Source organism: Cryptotermes secundus, unplaced genomic scaffold (genome assembly GCF_002891405.2).
Source record: "Cryptotermes secundus unplaced genomic scaffold, Csec_1.0 scaffold581, whole genome shotgun sequence".
Classification (NCBI taxonomy): Eukaryota; Metazoa; Arthropoda; class Insecta; order Blattodea; family Kalotermitidae; genus Cryptotermes; species Cryptotermes secundus.
The window spans coordinates 255,694-263,568 of record NW_019739959.1 but is presented as its reverse complement, the minus strand read 5'-3'; the positions used below and the strand labels follow the sequence as shown (position 1 = coordinate 263,568).

Genomic DNA, 7,875 nt, shown 5'->3' with positions numbered 1-7,875 from the left:
GTAAATACTAAAAAGAGCAAAACTATAATTTTCTTGTAGTTTCGTACTGGTGTGAAACCTGATCTCTGATATTAGGGAGCAGGGTGCTGAGAGGAATATTTGCACCAAAGAGGGATGAAATAATGGGAGGCTTGAGGAATTTACATAATGAGGAGCATCATAACGTGTGCCCTTCTCCTCGAGTACGAGATGGGCAGGGCATGTAGCACAGATGGGAGAGAAAATAAATGCATACATATTTTTGGTAGCAAAACCAGAAGGACATAGACCTTAGGTGGGAGGATAATATTAAAATGGATGTGAGAGAAATAGGTTTGGGTGATATGAACTGGATTCATCTGCCTCAGGATAATGACCAATGGCGGACTGTTGTAACCACGGCAATGAACCTTTGGATTCCGTAAAATATTGGTAAATTGTTGAGTAGCTGAGCGACTAGCGTCTTCTCAAGAAGGACTGAGCCCCATGGAGTCAGTATAAGCTGGTTGGGCTGGGGAAGAAAGTGCAAAATTTTGAGAGGAACAAACACAAACTCAAAACGAGATGGCGAGCATTGTATATTATTATAAATGTGTTGAACCGTAACTAAGTGAGCCAGACCTTCTTCTGAGATGTGACTCCGTATAATCCGGTAGAAGTTCACTGACATTTCGGAGGAACATATTGCCTCCATAATTAGAGTAAGCCAAGCAAGCGACCAGCAGCAGAGCTCTAATTGCCGCTTACTGAGTGTTTGCTTGGCTTACTTATCGCTCCTGAAGATGGAAATAATATGTTCTGTCGAAACTTCGATGAACTACCAGAGTACACGGCATCACATCACAGAAGACAGTGCTTTCAAAGTGACCGCTTTGACAACCTGAAGTTTAACACAGAATGTCAACTTTATTTTTAGTTTAGAAAGCGTTGTTCAAAAACCGTTTCGTTTCTGGTACGTTCGAAGGCTGAAACTACCGCGTTCAGAACATTTGACGGTACGTGCTTCGGGCGAAGTTTCATACGGGCTAAGCATCTTCCGTCAGTGCGAGCGAGGCTGTCGGTGTGGGTAGTTGTGGTTTGAGTGTGTTGCGCGACTAGAACTGATCGGGGCATGCGCCGCGCGCAGCCACGCGGCCGACTGGCATCTACAGAGTTTATTCCCGAGGGAGGAACACAACAGCTGTACGTAATATCGCTTCAAATCTTCGGTAATAACCAGTGTTATGTAACAACTTAAAACCGCACACAATGCTAGCGAAACGTGTTGCTTAGTTGAATTTTAAATTATTACGCCTAATTCATGTACTAAATTTATATAAGAATTGTCTGTATTGATTTAATAGAAAGGAACACGTATTTAGCATACAAATAAAATATAACTGATGCACCCATTAGGGTGAAGCAATTTAGTATTCCTGTGTCATGTAGGTCTTCGAACAATTTTATGTTGACTTTGACAAATGTAGCTTATAGTACAAATTGTACCCCATTTGACAAATTACTTTTTCGTCAGTTGTCACCGTAGACAGCGAACGTGACAAACATAAATTTAAAACACATAATTCTTTGAAATTATATATTATTGATGAATTAGATTTTTTTTTTTACATTTGTTTCCAGATATGTTAGCGTGCTATTTATTTAAATATATTTTGAAAAGTTACATAAATTGAATATTTTAAAATAAAACGATTTTTAGGCATCAATGTATGACATAACTGTGTGTTTATAGCCCATTTATTACGCGGGTGGTGAGATTTTCATTAAATTTACAGGGTTGCAGTAGAAATTTTCTATCGATTCGCGTGATTACGCATGTTTATAACTCGTAGTTGGAAGACTTCCATTTCATTCTGCCTCATCAGTGTTCATTTGTCATTGAAATGTTTTGAATGAGACATTTAGCGTATCGTGTCGCTTCAGTCGCCCTGTTCGCCGTATCTGAAGGAATCAAAACATTCTTGACGTGTGTTAAGCAGTCAGATGAGTTCAGCTCATATTAATACTGTTACCAAAGCATTTTCTGTATGTCACATTTACATAAAAATGATCTCTTAGTCAAAGTTTAAATGTAAGTTAAGTTGCGTGTGACATAAAGGAATTAAAAGCAACTTCTTTTTTGAAGTTCGCAACTTTCTGGTGGTGAACTTTCTAACAGTGACGGGTTATTTCACATTTAATAATATGTAAAGTAATTATTTCGTGTGGCTTACGTCAGTTGACATGACTGTTGTCTTGTGTGTTACCGGTGTAAATAATATAGTTGCGTGATTGCGTGTTGTTACAGAATGAAGGCTTAAGTACAGAATCTCAGGTCATCAGAACAAGGAGGGGAAAAGTTTTTTTTGGGGGGGAGGGGTGATGTTCTTCGAAGATGTTAATATAATACTTCTAGCTCGTGTCTGTATTTTATGGTGACGTAATCTTTGAGGCGTTCTCTGTCTCGAGCTTTTTGAAAGTAGAGGACATTGCATTCCGCAGTAGTGACACATTTGTATACAACTTCACATTCTTCACGTGAAATTGTGCGTGTTTTCGTGGTCTCTGATGTTACTAGTGTTTTAACGACAAAGAAGGCGGGATTCATTTTAACAACAACAACAACAACAACAACAACAAGAGGAGGAATAGGAGGAACCGAAACAACAAGAACAGCGAGTTCAGGAGCTGTACACGCGTTGGATCAGCACCGGTGACTGTGCAGTACCTCCAGAAGGCCGTCACCATAGGGCAATATATAAAGGTTGGTTGGTTGGTTAGTAATACTTTTTGTCGATCACGTTGGCCGTGTAAGTTACAAGTTCATATGTCTTTGACCGCTCAAATTCTAGGATAGGGAGTCGAATCCTGTTTGGGGCATCGGTTGTTTTATGTTGCCAGCGTGGGTAGGCCTTGTGTGGCATTGCTCTCGTGTCAGAGTAGTCTAACAGATTTAGACTCGTAGTATCGTAAGTTAATTCTCTGTATTTTATTTATACGAGTAAATAAGTAAGGGGGGCAGGCGGTAGCGTAGTTGGTTGAGGCACTATGCTACAAGCCGAAGGTCGCGAGATCGAGTCCCGATAAGGTGGATTTTTTCTTCAATTTACATAATCCTTCCAGCCGCACTATGGCCCTGGGGTCGACTTAGCTTCTAACAGAAATGAATACCAGGAATATTCTTGGGGGTATGGGCGGCCGGCGCGTAAGGCTGACAACCTTGCCGCCATCTATGAGCCGATTGTCTAGAAAATGTGGGAACCTCAACGTCTCACAACCCTATGGGCCTCCACGGCCTGTTACAAGGATACCTTTACTTTTTTACTTAAGTAAGTAAGTTATTTATATTTGTAGTTTATTTAACAGCCTCAGTCGCTGTAGCAACGAGGTACGGGATGGACGGCCGTGGTTCGAATCCCAGCAGTGGAAAGATTTTTCTCTTCTCCATAGCATCCAGACCGCCTCTGGATTCCACACAGCCTCCTATGCAATTGGTATCCCAAGTGGTTGGGGGGGTTCTTTCGACGGGTGGTAAAGCGACCGGGGCGTGAAGCTACCACTCAACTCCATCTAGTACAGAGGTAAAGAATACACGGAGATATACCTCCACTCCCCATATATCTTCATGGCATAGTTCTTAACTAATTAAGCACAGGAAGAACTTTCCCTTTTAGTTATCGACTCTGTTAGTAACTCAGCGTATGGCGTTGAATTGGACGGTAGTGTGCAGTGAACTGGGAAGGGGTGTGGAAGGAAGCGACCGTAGTCCAATTTAAGGTATTATCCCAGCATGTGTTTGGAGGGACTGAGGGGTCGGAGTTCGAGTACCGGCAGGGTCAAGAAGTTTCTCTTCTCCACGTCGTCCGGATCGGTTCTTGGTCCCACCCGGCGTCCTATTCAATGGGTAGCTGGGGCTCTTTCTGCGGGGGTAAAGCGGACAGGGCCTGAAGCTGACCACTCACCTCCAACTAGTGTCGAGGTCAAGAAAATGTGGATGTATACATCCACTCCCCCATACGTCTTCATGGCGTAGTTGTTAATTAGTTAAGCACCGGGACAACCTTACATTTTTACCTTCGGTGTTGATTGTGAGAACCATACGGTACACGAGAGACATTGTACTTGTAATATGCGAAGTTTTAGTATGATGCAGGTGGTAAGTATAGCAACCAGTGTTCTTTAAAAGGTTTAAAACCGAAAAATTCATCTGATGTTTACGAAGAGCTTTAATCTTTGATATTCTGCCATATAATCTGCTATAAGTTGTTAACGTATCGGAGGAACATACTGCCTCCATCTTCAGGGTAGAAAAATAAGCCAAGCAAGGAAAGAAGGCGGAAAACTTCATAATCACCGCCAAAAGAACTTACGATACTACAGAGCCATTTTACTTACTGCAGTGTTCTGAATATAACGTCGTGTAGTCCGATAGAAATTTACCCATGTTTCGGTGGAACATACTGCCTCCATCTTCAGGATAGAAAAGTAAGCACAGTAAGAAGCCAGCATAAAGCAGATAGACCAAAGATTTTTGTGAGTAGTCGTAACACTGGTCTTGGGTCATAAACTCGGGTGGAAACCAGTGATCTAGGTTTGCTTTCACGTCATTGCACTCTGCACGACACGCACGCACGTGCACACACACAGATCTAATACGATACCCTTGTTAGATCATTCCTGTCTACGTACGAGATCTCGAATGTTCTTTTTGTGTGGGAAGGATATATTGTTTGTGGCTAGGAGTAGGAAGATTCCAGTTTATCCAAGGAATGTGTTTCCTTTCATTATGAAATATCTTGCGGGAACAAGACCATGCATTTGATTGTCATTGGAGCGTCCTCTTTGGGTGTCATTATATCGGGTCATTGACAGATAAACCAGTTCTTCCTTTTATAACATCTGTGCCGAAAAGTATTCAAGGAAGATAAATTATAACTCATTTACATTTTCGTAAGAAGGAGAATATTTAGACTGTACTCCATCTACTTTGGGAACGAAGGTGCGTCATTAGCAGTTAGTGACGTAGACTGTTACGTCATAATAAAGTTATTACATTATATTTCAGTATACGTCCGATGGGACCGCCTGTGTGGTCTAGTGGTCAGAGTTCCTGCCTACACATACAGCGGTCCTGGATTCGATTCCCGGCGCTACCAGATTTTCTGAGAAGTAGTGGGTCTGCAACGGGGTCCACTCAGCCTCATGAGGATAATTGAGGAAATATTTCAAGGAAATAGCGGCTCCGGTCTAGGAAAACCGAAAGTAACGGCCGTGGGGATTCGTTGTGCTGACCACGCGATACCCTCTGTCCGCAAAAGTTTGCACTAACTTCGCCGACGAGCGACGGTCGCTCAAGCCACGGAGTTCATACACTGCCGGGAAATTCAAACTTGCTTACACAGAGCTTCTCTTCCCGAGATATGACGTACTGCTATTAGTGCAGTAGATGTAGTTTACGAGTCTTTGAATCTCTTGGAATCTTTTTCTCCCGAGGAAATCATGAAGATATTGTCGCTATTTAGACTGACTGTAGACGGGGTAGGGATTGCTAAATGGATTTATTGACCACTTATACACACCAATTGGAACTACAAACAATTACAGCGCTATCGCTGATTGCCACACTTTACAAATCCCTACACGCTAAGTTTTCTTCAGACTGCAGTGTCTTCACTAGTCGTTGCCTGGTAACGCCTTCTAACAGTGGAGATTTTTCAGCTTCCCGCGCTCACACCATTAATATAAGGAAAGATAAAATGTCATATTGAGGAGCTACTTAATTTTTTCTCTTCGTCCAGTGCAATTACAATGATAAAGTCAAGGAGGATGAGATGGGTAGGGCATGTAGCTCGCATTGGGGAGAAGAGGAATACATACAGGGTTTTGGCGGCGAAGTCATAAGGAGAGACCACTAGGAAGACATAGTTATGAATCAAAGGATAATATTAAAATGTATCTTAGAGAACTAGGATGTGGTGGTGTGTTCTGGATTGATCCGTCTTGGTACCAGTGGAAGGCTCTTGTGAGCACGGTAATGAACTTCAAGATTACATAAAATGTTGGGAAGTTCTTTCGCAGCTGGGCGACTGCAGGCTTCTCAAAAATGACTCAGCTTTGTGGAGTTATGGTGGCTGCGCCATAGCTTAGGTGGACAGTCACGGCTTCCATCGCGGCGGCCCGGGTCAGGTTATGTGGGTTTTTTTGGTGGACAAAATGGCACTGGGGCAGGTTATCTTCGAGTACTTCGGTTTCCCCTGCCAATTCACATTCCACCGATTGCACCAGTCATCATCACCACCATCACCATCATCTGGGGCTGGTTTGGCCTCAGTACGAAGTGTACTCAGTCTCACCCTATGAAAAAAAAATAATTCAGGTGCTGTAGCGACTGCTGAGGGCATCTGAAATACGTGTGTAAGAAGGAGAAAGATAATAAACGAGGAGCAGGATGGATGTCGGTAGCTCAACCGGAAGACCCTCGAAAGTCGTAGTATATACCCCGGTGATAGGTGAGGGTGATCGTGGAGCAGTTGGTGGAATGGAGATTGGCAAGGGAAACCGAAGTACTCGCAGAAATCCTGTCCCAGCGCCACTTTGTCCACCACAAATCTCACTTGACCCGGGCCGCCGCGGTGGGAAGCCAGCGACGAACCGCTTGAGCTATGGCGCGGCCTAAAGTCGTAGTAAGTGCCAGTCACGATAAAAGGAGTTCCTGTTGAGATTCGAGCCAGGTACGTTCTAAATAAAATTGAGAGTTACGTTATATTGCCACGCATCCTGGTAACGCGACAGATAATTAATGGGTTGCGGCTTTAGACGACGCTGTTTATTGGAGAATTACTCGTTTACACTCACAATTACAATCACTCTCAAATAACGCCCTTTCGGACGAAGCGACCTGATTAGTCCTTCGTCTCTCTGCGTTTCCTCTGCAACGGGTATACTCTTGCACCGCTATTCTCTGTGGAGTTGTCTTTGCTCTTGTTTCGTCGCTTATCTTTCGTCGGGCCTGAACTGTTCTGCGCCTTGTCTTCTACCCGCTTAAGTAGTTCTTCACGTACCGCTGAGAGAACACCATGTCGAAGTGTTCTGTTTCGTATGTTAGATAGAATATTCGTTAGCGCGTCTATTCGTTGCTGTGGAAATCCAACAATTTTGTCTCTGTTGTCTAGGCCAGTGCTACTCAACCGCTGGTCCGCGGTCCAGTAGTGGGCCCTGGCATCAATTATACTGGGCCGCGAGAGGCTCCTCTGGAATTTGTTTTTTTTTTCATTTTCTAAGCATTTTTCATGAATAAATATTTTATGGTTAGCTTAATGCATGAATTTTAACACAACTGGAAATGTATTTACGAGTAAATTTGTTGGGACTGGGCCCTCGTCTTATAAAGAAAGAACTTACTGGGCCGCGGTCTCATAAACGTTGAGAACCGCTGGTCTAGGCAGTTTCTTAGGTAGTCTTTCGACGTATTCGTTGCCGCTGAAGTATGCGTTCCCATTGCAGCCGTTGCGCAGCGATGGACGTCATATAGTCCGGCTTTTAGGCGACACACCACAATATTACAGCGTGACTTTAACAGTGTGACATTTGAGGTTCTGATGGCCGTGTAGTCTGGTAGATTTTGACGTTTCGGAGGAACTTTCTGCCACCCAGGTAGATTGAGATGGGACAGTTCCGAAACATTTAATCTGAATCGTTTACAACTTGATCTGATGTGTTCGGTTTAGTGAGGCCGTTGCCGAGTAGAGACTGATAAAGGCCAAGTGGATTTAAGTTCAGAGGCGCTCTCTCTAGAGCCAGGATTGTACTTGCGATGGGAATGAATGGAGACTGCGATATTTGTAGGCCCATATTTCATTCCCCCCCGTTATCAGGTAACCGAAGTTGAGTTCTCTGTTCACGTCACACAGCCTGCCC

At 43.5% G+C, this 7,875-nt stretch overlaps 1 protein-coding gene across 1 annotated transcript in view; it reads left to right on the top strand.

Moving 5' to 3' along the window:
* Positions 1-1,048: 1,048 nt before the first annotated feature.
* Positions 1,049-7,875, top strand: part of LOC111872165 — a gene marked incomplete at its 3' end in the record, with an annotated part of 196,244 nt that continues 189,417 nt past the window's right edge. Inside the window, exon 1 of the mRNA XM_033754557.1 lies at positions 1,049-1,161. The remainder of the gene's footprint in view (positions 1,162-7,875) is intronic.